This window comes from Salvelinus alpinus, chromosome 1 (genome assembly GCF_045679555.1).
Source record: "Salvelinus alpinus chromosome 1, SLU_Salpinus.1, whole genome shotgun sequence".
Taxonomy (NCBI): domain Eukaryota; kingdom Metazoa; phylum Chordata; class Actinopteri; order Salmoniformes; family Salmonidae; genus Salvelinus; species Salvelinus alpinus.
Window position 1 is genome coordinate 84,510,684 of NC_092086.1, and position 16,961 is coordinate 84,527,644.

The 16,961-nt window shown below is 41.9% G+C and overlaps 1 protein-coding gene across 2 annotated transcripts in view; it reads left to right on the forward strand.

Annotated features, from left to right (window-relative positions):
- The window catches only part of LOC139532125 (dehydrogenase/reductase SDR family member 11), a 42,928-nt gene that overhangs the window by 4,460 nt on the left and 21,507 nt on the right, over nucleotides 1-16,961 (forward strand). The gene's annotated exons all lie outside the window — the stretch shown is intronic.

Sequence of the window (16,961 nt, forward strand, 5' to 3'; positions counted from 1 at the left end):
GAACTGTCGCAATCACTTATAGTAAGTAGTACGCTACAACAGTTTCTCGAATGTTTGATGTGCGCCAAATGACCAGTTTGCAGCTAGTTGACAGTGGCTAGCTAGCTATCTTTTCCCACTGGATTATCTATGATACAGTAGCTAGAGTTGGCTAGCCTTGAGTAATAAATACACATTTGTGATTGACTTTGTTGGACTAGCAAATTGAAATAAATGTCACCGATTAAACATATTTTACGCAATCCTCACATGCGAGTTGCATTGATGTAATGCAATTTGCTGTCATATTTCTTGGTGTTTTTTTTGTTTAATCACAGCGATTGCTCACTGCACTTAATGTAGCCTAAAGACTGCTATTAACATTATTCACAGAATAATTCCAGTCCTGGCATTTCCTATGAAATCTCCATGCACCTTTTTTAAAGAACATTTTCAATACATTTCCCAGTTTAACTACATGCTAGTAGTCACTAGTATTTATATCTTGTTCAGTTATACACGGTCTCTCTTTCCTCAGATTTAAACAGATGTGGCATATTTTGTCAACATTGTATCACTCTTCTAAAACAAATGAATATTTTGTAAAACTACTGAAGTGTTGTTTGCAGTGTTACAAACACACACAGTACTATCCAGATTGTGCAACAGGCTTCTTTAGCCCTCCACCCATTTTGCTGATCACATGGCCTTCTGGTCATGTCAATCGTAACTGATCCAGGTTAGGGCAGAATGGTCCCCAATCCATGACATTTGTAAAACTGCACAGACACTTAGCCTAGTTCCTCGGATTAATCAGAAACTGAGCCATTACAGGGAGTTGCAACCTATAGCCTAGACCAGCCCTACCTTCCTCCATTCATAAGGAAGACTCCCTCCACTATGAAAAGTTTGGAGTTGTTCCATTGCTTAGCTACAACAAATTATAATTCTATTGCATCTTATTAGTCTACAAGTCACTACCTTTTGATGGTTTTGTTGATTGACAAGTTCTGACACCTTGCTTGACCACAAAACAAATTGTTAAAAATACATTACTCAATAGGCTATTTGTTCTGTATTAGAATAGGCTTGGTTTTACACAAGATTCCAATGGCACTTTTACAACCACAGGCCAGCTCTAGTTGGCCAAGTGATGGAAAGATGTCAGATTGTGTGGAGGCTGGAGGGTGAAGACGGAGCGACAAGCGTTCAACTCCCCCTCTCTGGGACAGACTGCGTCACTTTTATGAGGCCTCTGAGCGTTGTCTGTGTTTGAGCTGAAGGGAAGGTGGGACAAAGCTGGCATTGTACCCCCTCTACGATGCCCACACTGGGGACTGGCTGTAACAGTGCCAAGAAAGGTATGCTCTGACTTAGTCGGGCTTGTAAACTAGGGCTCTTTCACATATCTCTGTATGGTCTGGATCCTAGAGTGTTTGGTACCCAGATCTGCGCTATAAAGGATGTGTGAAATGCAAACGAACCCTGGCTGAAACGAATCCTGGATCTGCGTGAGTAGCGAGCCCAAGATCCAGAACCAGAGTACCAGGTATTGTGAAGCAGCAGTGTGAGTTGCGTTGGAACTTTTTGCCAGTTGTAAACAAGCTAGCTTGCTAATGTCATGTAGAATGTGCATCTCGTAAATCACATCCTTAAACGGTTATTTTCAGGTCTTCTGAAAGCAAAACTTATTTTGTAGAGTTCTCACAAACGTTCTTGAAAACTGAACTCGGGGACCGAATTTCATGTGTCCATCGCCATTCAATTTTTCTCTACTTCCTCCTTTGGTGCTCTTTTTCTGCTAGGGTAAAATGGTGTGATGAGTACAATGTAGGCTCCATATCCCAAGAGTGCTGCATTCTTTGAAGTCTGAATGAGTGGAGTTGACACAGGCAGAGAGAGCAGTAAAGGACATTTTTTCTGAGAGGGTAGAAAAGGGGTTGAAAACAGAAAAGGAGAGTATAATGAGATGGAGGGAGATGTGTGGTCGCCAAGGGCTGCCTGCAGGAATGGAGAGATGGTATAGGAGCAACTTGGCTTCCAAGAAGCAGCAGCCAGGCCAATACTGAAATCATTGACATTTAACAACCCGTACTCGCATTGAACCCCCCCGTGACATGATATCAGTGACGTGATGTGCAAATGAGCGATAGAAAACCGATCGCGCAAATGTCACCATTCCGATTTTTTGGGTGCGGGTGCCAAGTTGGCTGCCCATGTCGCCTATCCCTAAATCCGCCACTGGGTAAGTTAGGCTATATGGAGCACAGACTGATACTAGCTGCAAGTAGAACTCATAAGACTCAGGCACAGATCTTCAAGTAGCCTAATCATGTTTTTTTTAGCCCTCTATCTGTTCCTGGCCCACATACATTCAGGAGCTCTTTGACTGTCTCACAAAAGCAATGTGCCGTGGGCTGCATTGAGGCCCATGCATTTAGATAAGTTGTGTCACAGGCAGGGTGATGGGTTCGTTTTGTTGTTGCCCAGTCCTCTTTGGGTGTTACACAGAACGACAATTGTGATTTATTTCTTAGACCAGGGGTAAGCAACTATACTGAACAAAAATATAAACGCAACTTGGAAAGGAGTGGGACAACATTCCACAGGCCACAATCAACAGCCTGGTCAACTCTATGTGAAGGAGATGTGTCGCACTGCCTGAGGCAAATGATGGTCACACCACATACTGACTGTTTTTCTGATCCACGCCCCTACTTAAAAAAAAATATATATATTTAAGGTATCTGTGACCAACAGATGCATATCTGTGTTCCCAGTCAAGTGAAGTCGATAGGTTAGGGCCTAATTTATTTATTTCAATTGACTGATTTCCTTATATGAGCTGTAACTCAGTAAAATCTTTGAAATTGTTGCATATTGAGTTTTATATTTTTGTTCAGTGTAGATTCAGCCGCGGGCCGATTTACTAAGCCCAAGAAGAGATTTTCAAATACAATCATTTCATATCTTGATTGCATTGACACACGATCACATATCTCTTTTTTTATTTGTGGGAATACTTGTGTAAAGATTTCCTAAATTAAACTCTTTTTTATTTTTATAAATTTTGGGGCGTTGAATGTTAAGAATACATTTTTTTTTGACTCTCAGTCAGTTTGATTGGTAAATAATGAGAATAGATTCAGCCTAAGCAACAAAGATTGATGCATTTGTCCTGCTTTGCCCTGCCATGTTTCAGCAGTAGGTTTTAGTTTGCAGTTGCACCCACAGATGTCATACAGTGCACTCTAATGTAATACTGTATATGCCATTTAGCATACTAACTTATCCAAAGCAACTAAAGCTGAATTTATAAAAATCTGTGTTGGAACAAAAGCCTCAGCTCTTGACACCTTGTCATTTTCCCCACACGGGCTGACGAGCAATTTATACCGGTAAGATTACTTTTGGTCCTCCGTGGCATGCGCAAACTTAGCATGATAGCAGGTTGGGCCAAAGAGGATTCAAGATTCAGCAGAGAAATTGGGTAAAAAGGCATCCAACTCGCAGTCATGACAATATAAATGGACCTTTACTGTACAGTGAGGGCATACATTTTTAGCGCCACACTCTTACCAACAGTACCACGAACCACACAGGGCTTAACCTATGCACTGAGACTGGTTTCAGTGTGGCTCAGGGCAGGGGGAGGTTGGGAGGTCAGTGAGGGTGTCTGTCATTTAATCTATGAGTGGCTGCACTTTGGGCTCAGCCGATTCCTAGAAAATGTGTGAGTGGCGGTCTGGGCATGATGCAGGTCCAGCAGGAGGATCATGGTGTCATCCTTGGATCTAGTGTGAAATATTTCAGATAGAATATTCCACTGACCTTGGCTTGAAGGGGGTGGGGGGGAGGGAATAACAGAGAGGGAGGGGCCCCAGCCCCTTGTCTCAGTTGATGAGATGCAAATTATATGCAAATCTAATTGATATAAGGCCAATATCAGATTTTCCTAAACAGTCCCCCCAGCCCAGTCTGTCATATTTGCCAAAGATGGGCCAGTGTACAGTATGTAAAGGTATAATTACCCTTGTGAAGGGTAGGATCTGATAGGAAGCTGAGGTTCGGTCTGGCCCTGGCCTGCTGTGATAGGAGTAGTATTCTATGCTGCTGTGCCTGGCCTGCATCTTAAATCTGAAGTTCTCTGTGAGGTGTTAAAGGGTAGAAATCTAGGCTATTTACTGGGGTTGCCCAACTTGCCACGAGGGAACATAGGTCTACAAATCACACAGGCAAAATGCATTTGATATGACAGCCAACTTTTTTTTTGCCTTTTACAGCACCGTAAGGCTCCAGGAGTATGTGGTTGAATCCTTTGATTAGCTCTGTGTTAATGTCAGCCTGTCAGCAGAGCTTTTGTGGTACATGGCCCTGGTCAGTCCAGACCACTGGTTTCACTGTACCAGGGTTAAAATGCCATGTCCAACAACATTGTTAACTTGAGTTATAGATTGTTCCTTTGGGAAGGGATTGGCTCATTTTCTCCGTCTTTCTCTCTGATTGACTCTTCTACAAGAAAGCAATCAAAGAGGAGCTATTTACCTCAAAAATATATTTGATTACTCAGAATGGCCTCAGAAGACTCCAGAAGAGAAACCAATGACAGGTTATTTTGGTCTCAGAGCTATCAGAAAATTGATGTATCCTTTCCACAAAGAGATTCCACCTGAATCACCTGTGGATTATCTTGACAAACAAATCAGTGTATTTTCTGCTGTCTGTAATGTCAGTGCTCAGAAATAGACTCAGCAGCAATGTGGATGGATTGTGAATGGCCCTCCAATGGGTCACGTAGACAGGGATAGTGGGATGTTTTTCAGGCTTAGGTTTAGTGCCACTTCAGTCCGGGGGTGTAAAAAGGTGCTCAATCATGTTTCAAAGGACTGTAGCTGACACTGTAGGAAGTTGGTGAGTCTTTTCCCTGCTCTGGCTCCTCATTCCTGTGGTGTTAGATGGGGCTCAGTAGCCTGCTCCCAGATCTGTTTGTGCTGGCTTACCAAATCCTATGGTCATTGTCATGCCAAATGAGCAATCGACCATAGTAGTTGGCAAGACAACACAAACAAATCTCTGACAATGCTTGGGGCTCAGTTAGTGGATTGTGAATAGTGTCATCTCTTTGCCCGGCCCCAGTCCACTACCCATTGTTGTATGTGACACTTTCGCTGCAGTGCCACCCCCCCCCCCCCCCCCCCCGCCCAAAACGCCCCTCTTTTGTACTGTGTTTTCTGGGCAGTTAGCCAGTCTGAAGTTCACTTTGCTCAGTGAGTAGTTTTCACCCAGCAAAGCAATGCTTTGAAGTGGGTCAGGCCAGTGAGGGGTGACTTCACTCTTTTACTCACTCTGTCTTTCTTTCTCTCTCTGTTTCTATTGCTCTCCCTCTCCGTTAATTTAACACTCTAGCTCCTTATCAAGTTTGCTTTCATTCATTTTTAAAAGCCTTTTTGGTTTTGATATCAATAAAAACCTAGGGTTTTAGTTGAGTAGCAAAGGTCCAACAAATACAATATCTTGTAGGAGTTCTGACCCTTTTGTCCTACATTTTACTGTATGCCAAAACTACACAAGACATTATCATATTCTTGACATAACAAATCTTTCAATGTGACCAATGTATCTCTTCATTTTATCATCCCACATGTAATATTTCATGGACAGATTCTTGTGGACAGATGAAATGGTGAGAATCTGTCAAGGCTCACGTAGAATTATGTTATTTCGAGCAGCAGTAGTTTCTGGTTTTGGCTTTTCGTCAGATTATTTGGACGAATCAGGATTGGGCGAAGCTGGTGCCTAAACTGGTGCAGTGATTTTTAGGCCTGCGTGTGGATGATAAAGCCATAGATTCCACAGCCACAAAGTCAAATTGGCTATATTGTAAAAATGTATGTTTATAAAAAAAAAAATACAAATGTGGCATCATAAAAAAGAAGTAAAACAGGATATGATAAACTTTTGAGAGAGAATTACTTCTGGGTAACTGATACAATTTTACCTGTTGGGGAAAAGGTTTATTATTATGACCTGAACAAACAGCTTCCACGTGTCAGCAAGTTGAGGTACCTGCAGTGCAGGTAGGGTATTTGAGTCAGTTCACCTCACTGCTCATCACTAATTCAATGACAGCAGTTTGTCTCACCCACAGCACTTTTCTACTGACTTACGATTTTCCATTGGGCTCTGAGCGGTTAGACTAGATGCAGTGGTTTATCTGATAATGGGGCGATTTCCCCGTGGTGAGATCTGCAATGGAAACACGTTCACAGTACACAACATCCTCATACACAAAGTGGAATTGACAGCATTTTAGCAACATTAAATCTTATTAGAATCTGTTCATATACACCCCTAGGAAGAATAATTTCTAAAAAGTGAGCAGCTTTTGCAGTGGTCCGGACTGACCATATGGTCATTTTCATAAATTCATAGAATCTTTGGGAATGACCTACAGTGCATTATTCAGACCCCTTGACTTTTTCCACATTTTGTTACGTTACAGCCTTATTCTAAAATTGATTAATTAAATAAAAATCCTCATCAATCTACACACAATACCCCATAATGACAAAGCGAAAACAGGTTTTTAGACATTTTTGCTAATTTATTAAAAACAGATACCTAATTTACATAAGTATTCAGACCCTTTTCTATGAGACTAGAAGCTGAGCTCAGGTGCATCCTGTTTCCATTGATCATCCTTGATGTTTCTACAAGTTGATTGGAGTCCACCTGTGGTAAATTCAATTGATTGGACATGATTACAATAGTCATTTACCACATTAACAATGTCTACACTGTATTTCTGATCAATTTGATGTTATTTTAATGGACAACGTTTTTTTGCTTTTCTTTCAAAACAAGGACATTTCTAAGTGACCCCAAACTTTTGAACGGTAGTGTACGTATGGTATGCTACAGTAGAAATGACAACACGATATACAGAAAATACGCTACTTACTTTGATTGGAACGCAAGGAAAACAACAATGAAGGCAATGTGAGCACCAGACAGAAAATGTGCTGTGGGGAAAAAGTTTGCAAGTCTGTGCAAATGTCTGCATACTTGATATGCGCAAACACTGAGAAGGTGCTTGGGCTCTCGTTGAAGAGAGACGTTTGTCCGGCTCAGTAAAGCCTCAAACATAAATTTCCCACCATAATGAAATGGGCTACTTCTATGTGAGGAGGAACACACCTCAATTCCAACTGTTGTTAGAAAATAAAACTTTGACATATTATTTTGAAATTGACACGTTGAAACAGCCTATAGATTATTAGCAGGCAGCGTGTCTTGGTTTGAGGGCAGCACGGATTAACGGTCCTGTTGCGTAAACGACCACGTTTTGGAACAGTAAGTGCATTCTGACATCACACGCATAAAAAAACTCACGCTGGTTGCGACCGTTAGAGATATTTGGAACTCACGGGTGAAAAGGTTCAAGTTTGTTTTGATGCATAAACTGGCAATTTTATATTGATGTTGTGACTGTTTGTTTCATATCTGCAAAGTAGTTAAAATGCTGTCAGTTCCACTTTAACAGCAAATACATTAAAACCAATAGATAGTCATAGCGCAGACTTCATCCACATGTTCCTATGTAAAACTCTCGATAGCGCATGAAGCCAGAAGTATTTGAATTTGAAGCTCGCCATGCTAAATGGGGCTGAATGGCACAAAAAAAATCCCTAAGTAACATGGTGAAAGTGAATGTAACTAGCAAAGGATCATGGTCGATGTAGTCATTTTCATCCTGCCTGAGAGAGTCAACCTTAATGTCTATGGAGCCTCCTCGTAGCCTGTCAGCCCGTGATTGGTCTTTGTCAGCACGTGGTCCTGTGCGACAACAAATGTAGTCAGAATGGATCACTATTTAATTAAATATCTCGATTGTATATAGCCCCTCTACTGTAAAAGCCTGTATATAGCCTCGATACTGTTATATTATTGTTGCTCTTTAATTATGTTATTTTTCTATGTGTGTGTGTATATATTTTTTTTTACTTTAGTTTATATTAGTAAATACTAGTAAATACTTAACTGCTTTGTTGGTTAAGGGCTTGTAAGTAACCATTTTACTGTTGTATTCGGTGCATGTGACAAATACAATTTTATTTGTAGCTGACTTTAAAATAATTCAATGTGGGGATCAAACTTGATCATAATAAACTAATTTTAGCACACAAAACGGCAGTCTAAAAATATTTTAGGCTTTCTAGGGCAGACCAGGGCTTTTGGTACGGTTAGGTTGCTACACAGTAGATGACCAGCAGAGCTGGTGACTTCACTTTCCAGACTGGTCACTGGGGGCCTGAACATCTTCATACACCTTATCATGACATTTGAAACTCTTCCCCAAAACCACATGCTAAGCATATCCTTCATACACATCACATGTGTTGTCGGGTGTCTTCCTGATCTAGGCTACCTTTTTCATTGAACAATACAGTATCATTATTTTATCTGCTTGGTAAAACATCATACAAAGGTATTATTTTGCTTGCAACCTTTTCCTCATGATCTGCAGAATTATAGTCGAAAGCAGAAAAACTTTCAGTTCTGTTACACACACAAACACACTCACCACTGGGACCAACCAAAACATCACAGTTGGATATTTAGCTGACCAGCCATAATTACAGTGATGACAGGATATGCTGTGGATGCGGTTGACCAGAAGGCCCACCCACTGTCATACTGGAGGTCACTGGGATCTGAGACAGCAACACCCTGATTGTCTCAGACAGCTCACTGACCCGTTCTGTGTGACCTCTGATTGGTCCAGACAGCTTAGTTCCCTCACTGTGCCGCGTCCTTCCTGTGGTAGTGGCACTAGTCATCTTTTGGGGAGTAGATTTTACCAACATTGACATGTCCTGCTGGAGATCTGGGTCTTGTTCATTGGGCACCAAATGGAAGATGTTTTTCAACAGAAAATGAAACCAGATGGAGCCGTATATATCTCTCTTTCTCGCTCGTCCACATGCAAGGCCTACATCATTCTCTTTTTTGATATATATATTTATTTAGGGTAATCTTGTGATTTGCTCATTTTGTAGTATGCTTTTCTATCCTTATTCCATTCTTAACTCCCCCTCTCTCTTTTCAGTACCTGGCCTGGCTCTGTGTCTGTTGGCCCTCAGGCCGGCACATCCTTTCACACTGCTGTGGCTTCAGCAGACGGGATCACTGTCTGCATGGGCTCTCTCTCCTTCTGAAGTCACTCAGGCCTGGTTTCAAATAGTGTTTGTTTTCTTTCAAATGCTTTAGATGTGCTTGATTGAGCTTGCCTGTCGCAATGGAACCAATTTAAATAGTCCCAAAACCACTCCAAGCAAATGCTCAAAATACTATTTGAACCCAGGTCTGCTCTGAAATGCTCTTTGTGGGGAAGGTTGAGGGGAAAAAGTGGTGAGAAAAACGGTGAAGACGAAGCACCTAAGTGCCACTGAGGCTGGTATGGAGAGAGAGGTCGAGAGTGAGAAAGGGAGAGAGCGTGTTATGCGGTGCACAGACTGAACTAGGATGCATCACAAATGCAGTGATACAACAGCTAGGTTAATTTAGTTAATATTTTCGATTGAAAGAGGGGGAGAAGACAGCTGATGAAAATGAATATAGCTACAGTACAAATTGGATTGCTGCTTTGCTTTCTATAACAGGACCTAGGCCTAGCGTATGCTTTTTACTCCAGCAAGCCATCACAGCTAAGTGTATTGAGTAGACATAAATCCAGTTAGTTAGGCCTTTTCTGTGATAAATTAGCCTGTGATCATCACTCAAGTTAAAGACTAAAAGAGAGCAGATTCCATACCGCCATCAGACATTAATCATAGTACATTATTCAGAGCTGAATCACACTCCTTGTGTAAGGAAGGAAAGGAGTGTACACAGCTTCACGCCAGGGCATATCCTTTTACTATCCTGTTCACTAGCGTGTTTTTAGTGGAGACATTGTGTGCTTGGCTCCAGGCAGGAGCGCTGCAGAGGGAATACAACCGTGATGGGACAGTCATGAGGTTTGGGGGCACGCTGGTCTACTGGAGTAGGTGGGTCTTCAACTCTCTTCAGCCACAGTGATGTAGGCTACATATAGTTCCCGGTCTTTAAAAGACAGCCCTTACCAGTAGTCATACTGCAGAACCATAAAAACATGACATAATACTTGCCATGATTTCCCTATGCCAGATCTGTATTACATAGGCCTAGACTGAGCTATTTTATCGGTGGTTGTCATGAATGCAATTCTGTGCAAGACAAATGGATATGTTTGGACATCATATTAATCTCATGGTAAGATGTGATTAATGTAGCCTAAGCAAATTGACTGCAGTAAACATACAACATGCCAGCCAGCCTGGCTCTGTTGCGTTGCCTCCCAGGCCCGCCATTATTTATAGTAAACCTCTGCTCATATCTGTAGCGTCCTGTGCTGTGTCAGTCAGCAGGTAGGATGAAATCCCACCATACTGGTTCGCCTGCTCCAGTGAGTGAGTTACACAACACCTGGCGGTAGGCCGTACTGTCTCTGTCGTTAGCCTACTCCACCCCCACCGTGTCATCAGTGTGACACAGCCATTCACAATATCAATGGGCTGTTACTTTCCAGTCAGAGACTACTTTTTATACTTATTATTTACCATACTTTGTTTAATTTACCTTAATTCTTGCACAGAATCCAGCCTAGCTGACGAGATGCAATTTTCCAGTTTTTTTTTACCATGATTTTTTCTCTGGCCATTGATTAAGTTATCCTAATTCTGGCTATCCTACAAGGGTAAAAAAATACGCAAAACTTTTGAGCAGATTATGATAGAGACATGAGGTTTGGACTGTTGGTTTTCTTAGAGGTTTTAAGTTGTATTTGTTTGTTCCAAAGCGTCTATAGCAATGCCTTGACAGTGTAATAGGTGTGTTTAGTGGGCTTAATCTGACTGCCCATATAGTGACTAACGAAAAGCTAGTGATGTTGTTTTATAGCTTAATATTGATTATCCCTAGGATGAAAGGCAATAAAAGCCTACTCCCTCCCCAACCTTTAGACCCTTCTGTGGGTGGCTGCTCTTGGATTGTGCTCTATGGCGGTAACAGGGGTTAAAGTTCTCCGTCTCATATGATTTCTGTCAAATGGATTCTGGAGAGGTCGTTTTTGAGATCGGTGTAGATCTGCAATAAAAAATCTCTGGAGGGATGGGAGATGACATGGCCTAATACAGAAGCATGTCTGGTCTACGAAATATATTCCCCAAAAAATGTATGCACTGACATGCATGATTGTTGCTGACACGCCGATGTTCAGATGAAGGGAATTAAGTAGTCTATAATGCGCACCACAGCAGCGCTCAACTCAAACAGCGGTGTGTAGCCTACTGTAGCTGCTGGCAAAGTTTCCGGAAGATACAGACCCTACCATTAAGCTTCTTTACACTGATCTGCTTGGAGGGCAGAACGCATCATGGTTACATTAAGACACCGTGGAGCCGGCGTAAGATATGGTTCAGAAAACTTACCTCAATGCAAGGACGGGATATGCCACTGTACTCCAAGTGTTATCTTTATCCACACTGCTCCATAGAGAAAATTGAAATACTGCTTGTTTCTTTTCTTCGGAAAACTGCCCTTTTCGTGGCTACTGGTAGCTAATGTAGCATGAGAACGAAAGTTGTTTCTGCAGGTTGCAAAAATAGCATGACACGAGCTGAATTAAATGTATATATAAGCTTTGAAAATAAAAACTTTGGTATACACTCAGTGCTCCATTGACATTTCAGAGATACGCTTGTTTTTGTGAGAAATCTTTGAAAAAGAACAGGAATGTAGAATTAATATGAAAGCATATACTAAAATATGAAAATTCTACATGTCATGTCTCAAAATCGATATCCACACTGAGTGTACAAAACCTTAAGGGCACCTGGTCTTTCCATGACATAGACTGACCAGGTAAATCCAGGTGAAACCTATGATCCCTTATTGATGTCACTTTTTTTAAATCCACTTCAATCAGTGTAGATGAAGGGGAGGAGACAGGTTAAAGAATGATTTTTAAACCTCGACATGGGTTGTGTATGTGTGCCATTGAGGGTGAATGGGCAAGACAAAAGATTTAAGTCCCTTTGAACGGGGTATGGTAGTAGGTGCCAGGCGCGCCGGTTTGAGTGTGTCAAGAACTGCAACGCTGCTCCGTTTTTCACGCTCAACGGTTTCCCGTTTGTGTCAAGATTGGTCCACCACCCAAAGGACATCAAGCCAACTTGACACAACTGTGGGAAGCATTGGAGTCGAAATGGGTCAGCATTCCTGTGGAATGCTTTTGACACATTGTAGTCGATGCACCGACGAATTGAGGCTGTTTTGAGGGCAAAGGGGGGTGCAACTCAATATTAGGAAGGTGTTTTATGTTTTTTTACCACTTATTTTTCTCTGGCCTCCATTGATTATAGACGCAAAAATACCTTTTTAGGAAGTGTATATACCATATATATATGGTATATACCTTCACCCTGAAACTCGTTTGCAGAGCGTCTCCTCAACCCCAGGTACTGGTTTACCAGCCAGCCAGACCATCTAACGTTATCTCTGTGCTCCCCATAATGTACTGTCTTTAGTCATCCTATTTAGCTAGGTTAGCCTGCGTAAGTATGCTGCAGAGCTGTCTGAAATAATAATAATAAATAATTGTACTAGTTCTTCAAAGTAGTTAAACTGTCTATCTCTCTCGTTGTTGTGCACACTCCTCTCTCATGTGGTCTTTGCGGTCTGTGTGTATCTAACATAATTTAGCAGGCGTAAAGTGTTTCTGTCTGAGCCGGAAACAACAGGGGCAATGGATTATGGTCATTGTAGTTAATCATCGCGCTGAACAAGGTTGCCATGCAGAGTTAGGTAACCTGAGACAAATCTAATTTCAGAGCTCTTCCTGCATTTCCTGGCTGTTAATGCAAAAAGGGTCAATGCAGGCAGTCCGGGTAGCCATTTGATTAGCTATTTAACAGTCTCATGACTTGGGGGTAGAAGCTTTTCACAGTCCTTTTGGTTTAAGACTTGGTGCACTGGTACCGCTTGCCATACTGTAGCAGAGAGAACAGTCTATGGCTTGGGTGGCTGGAGTCTTTTGGCCCTTCCTCTGACACCGCCTGATATAGTGGTCCTGGATGGCAGAGCTCGGCTCCAGTGATGTACTGGGCCATACTCACCACCCTCTGTAGAGCAGCTCAGCATTTAACACCATAGTACCCTCCAAACTCGTCATCAAGCTCGAGACCCTGGGTCTCGACCCCGCCCTGTGCAACTGGGTCCTGGACTTCCTGACGGGCCGCCCCCAGGTGGTGAGGGTAGGTAACAACATCTCCACCCCGCTGATCCTCAACACTGGGGCCCCACAAGGGTGCGTTCTGAGCCCTCTCCTGTACTCCCTGTTCACCCACGACTGCGTGGCCATGCACGCCTCCAACTCAATCATCAAGTTTGCGGATGACACTACAGTGGTAGGCTTGATTACCAACAATGACAAGACGGCCTACAGGGAGGAGGTGAGGGCCCTCGGAGTGTGGTGTCAGGAAAATAACCTCACACTCAACAAAACAAAGGAGATGATTGTGGACTTCAGGAAACAGCAGAGGGAGCACCCCCCTATCCACATCGACAGGTCAGTAGTGGAGAAGGTGGAAAGTTTTAAGTTCCTCGGTGTACATTTCACGGACAAACTGAATTGGTCCACCCACACAGACAGCGTTGTGAAGAAGGCGCAGCAGCGCCTCTTCAACCTCAGGAGGCTGAAGAAATTCGGCTTGTCACCAAAAGCACTCACAAACTTCTACAGATGCACAATCGAGAGCATCCTGTCGGGCTGTATCACCGCCTGGTACGGCAACTGCTCCGCCCACAACCGTAAGGCTCTCCAGAGGGTAGTGAGGTCTGCACAACGCATCACCGGGGGCAAACTACCTGCCCTCCAGGACACCTACACCACCCGATGTCACAGGAAGACCATAAAGATCATCAAGGACAACAACCACCCGAGCCACTGCCTGTTCACCCCGCTATCATCCAGAAGGCGAGGTCAGTACAGGTGCATCAAAGCAGGGACCGAGAGACTGAAAAACAGCTTTTATCTCAAGGCCATCAGACTGTTAAACAGCCACCACTAACATTTAGCGGCCGCTGCCAACATACTGACTCAGCTCCAGCCACTTTAATAATGGGAATTGATGGAAATTATGTAAAAATGTACCACTAGCCACTTTAAACAATGCCACTTAATATAATGTTTACATACCCTACATTACTCATCTCATATGTATATGTATATACTGTACTCTATATCATCTACTGCATCTTGCCATCTTTATGTAATACATGTATCACTAGCCACTTTAAACTATGCCACTTTATGTTTACATACCCTACAGTACTCATCTCATATGTATATACTGTACTCTATACCATCTACTGCATCTTGCCTATGCCGTTCTGTACCATCACTCATTCATATATCTTTATGTACATATTCTTTATCCCTTTACACTTGTGTGTATAAGGTAGTAGTTGTGGAATTGTTAGGTTAGATTACTTGTTGGTTATTACTGCATTGTCGGAACTAGAAGCACAAGCATTTCGCTACACTCGCATTAACATCTGCTAACCATGTGTATGTGACAAATAAAATTTGATTTGATTTGAGCCTTGCGGTGGGGGTCGTTGCAGTTGCCATACCAAGCGGTGATGCAGCCAGTCAAGATGCTTTCAGTAGTGTAGCTGTAGAACATTTTTAGGATCTGAGGGCCCATGCCAAATCTTTTCAGACTCCTGAGGGGGAAGAGGCGCTGTCGTACCCTCTTCACAACTGTGTGGGTTTATGTGGACCATGTTAATTCCTTAGTGATATGGACACCGAGGAACTTGAAGCTCTCGACCCGCTCCACTACAGTCCCATCGATGTGGACGTGCTTGTACCTCCATTTCCTGTAGTCCACGATAAGCTCCTTTTGTATTGCTGATGTTGAGGGAGAGGTTGTTGTCCTGGCACCACACCTGTTTTTTTAATGTTTAATTTTTTTACTTTGTTTTTATTGAGGAACACAAAGATAACAAATAAAGTAAAAGAACAAAAAAAAATCTGGCAGTTACAGCGCACATCATACGTTCATCAGATTAGTTACATTGATATCATCTTTGAATTAGATCATTTTCAAGTACGAAACCCATTTTTTCTACTATTCCTGACATCTCCTCTTGAGTTCTTAAAGCAAAGGTCATATGTTGTATTTCTTTAATAATATCTATCCATTGTGTCATGGTGGGAGGGTCTTTTTGTAGCCATTTCCTAGTGATAGCCTTTTTACTGGCTGCCAGTAGGACCTTCAACAGGTACTTTTCTCTAGTGTATAAGTTATCAGGTATTTCACCCAAGTACAAAGAAATGAATGTTTGTTCTATGTCAAATCCCATTATTTTTCCAATGTTGGTTCTTATTTCTCCCCAGTAAGTTTTGATTGCGGGGCAGGACCAAAAGATATGAGAGTGATCCACCCTTGATAGCCCACATTCTCTCCAACAAGGGTGTAGTGAGCCAGTCTCTTTTGATTTCAGTTTAGGTGTTATGAAGAAACATATAACATTCTTCCAACAGAATTCTCTCCATGATCTTGAGTTGGTGGAGCTTTGTTGAGTCTCTAATATGTTCAACCATGTTTCATCAGTTATTTCAATGTTTAGTTTATCCTCCCATTTCTGTTTAATATAGTTTGTAGATTGTTTCTTTGAGAATTGAATACCAAAGTAAAGATTTTAAATAGTTTTGTTACTCCCATGTTGTATGCGTTAGTGAATACTTGGATACATTTTTGAGGTGCTCGCGGGTCAATCAAATCAAATCAAGTTTATTTTATATAGCCCTTCGTACATCAGCTAATATCTCGAAGTGCTGTACAGAAACCCAGCCTAAAACCCCAAACAGCAAGCAATGCAGGTGTAGAAGCACCAATCACTTTTATCTCCCTTAAGAAATAGTTTAGAACTTGTAGGTATCTGTAAAAATCTTGTTTATCCAAGCCATGGTCCCCATTCCTTATAATTGTACTGAATGATCTGATGCCTTTCTGCGTCCACTGTTTAAATCTGCTGTCCTGAGTTCCAGGGATGAAGCTGAGGTTGTATGCGGGCCAACTCAGCAGTTTGACCTCTGTCTAAATGAATTTGCTTAACTACCCTAAACCATGTATTAACAGAGAAATTAATCAACTGATTTTGTCTATTGTATATTTCTATTACCATGTCATTATTTACCAAAACTGACTGTATGGGTATCTCTGTCAAAGTAGTCTTGATGTCTTTCCATTTGGAATCGTATTCTGAATTGCACCAACACACCAGAGGTCTCAATTGAGCTGACACACAACAATATTTTAGGTTTGGTAAGGCCATACCCCCACTTTTTCTATTAATTGTAATGTTGTATATCTAATTATTGGTCTCTTACTGTTCCAGATAAACCTTGATATCCGTTTATCCCATTCCCTAAACTGTTTAGGCGGGATTTCTATGGGTAGTGATTGGAACAAATACAGTAACCTCGGCAGGATGTTCATTTTGATTGTTTCAATTCTACTACTAAGATCCAAGGGAAGTAAATTCCACCTGTCCAGGTCATCATATATTTTCTTGTTGATGTGATCGTAATTCATGTCATAAATTTTGGGTGTATCTTTTGGTAAATTTACTCCACGATATTTAATGGATGAAGAGGTCCACTGGAAGTTAAATTTACTCTTCAGCTCTTCCTGTGGGGTATAATTATATACTATGGCTTAGGTCTTGTGTACGTTAAGCACATACCCTGAATATGTTCCAAATGTTTGTAAAACATCCATCAATCTTGGTACACTTGAGCCTGGGTCTTTAAAGAATAACAGAACGTCATCAGCATACATGCATATCTTATGTTCACTGCCTCTTGTTATTCCCTCTAAGGTTGGGTCCTG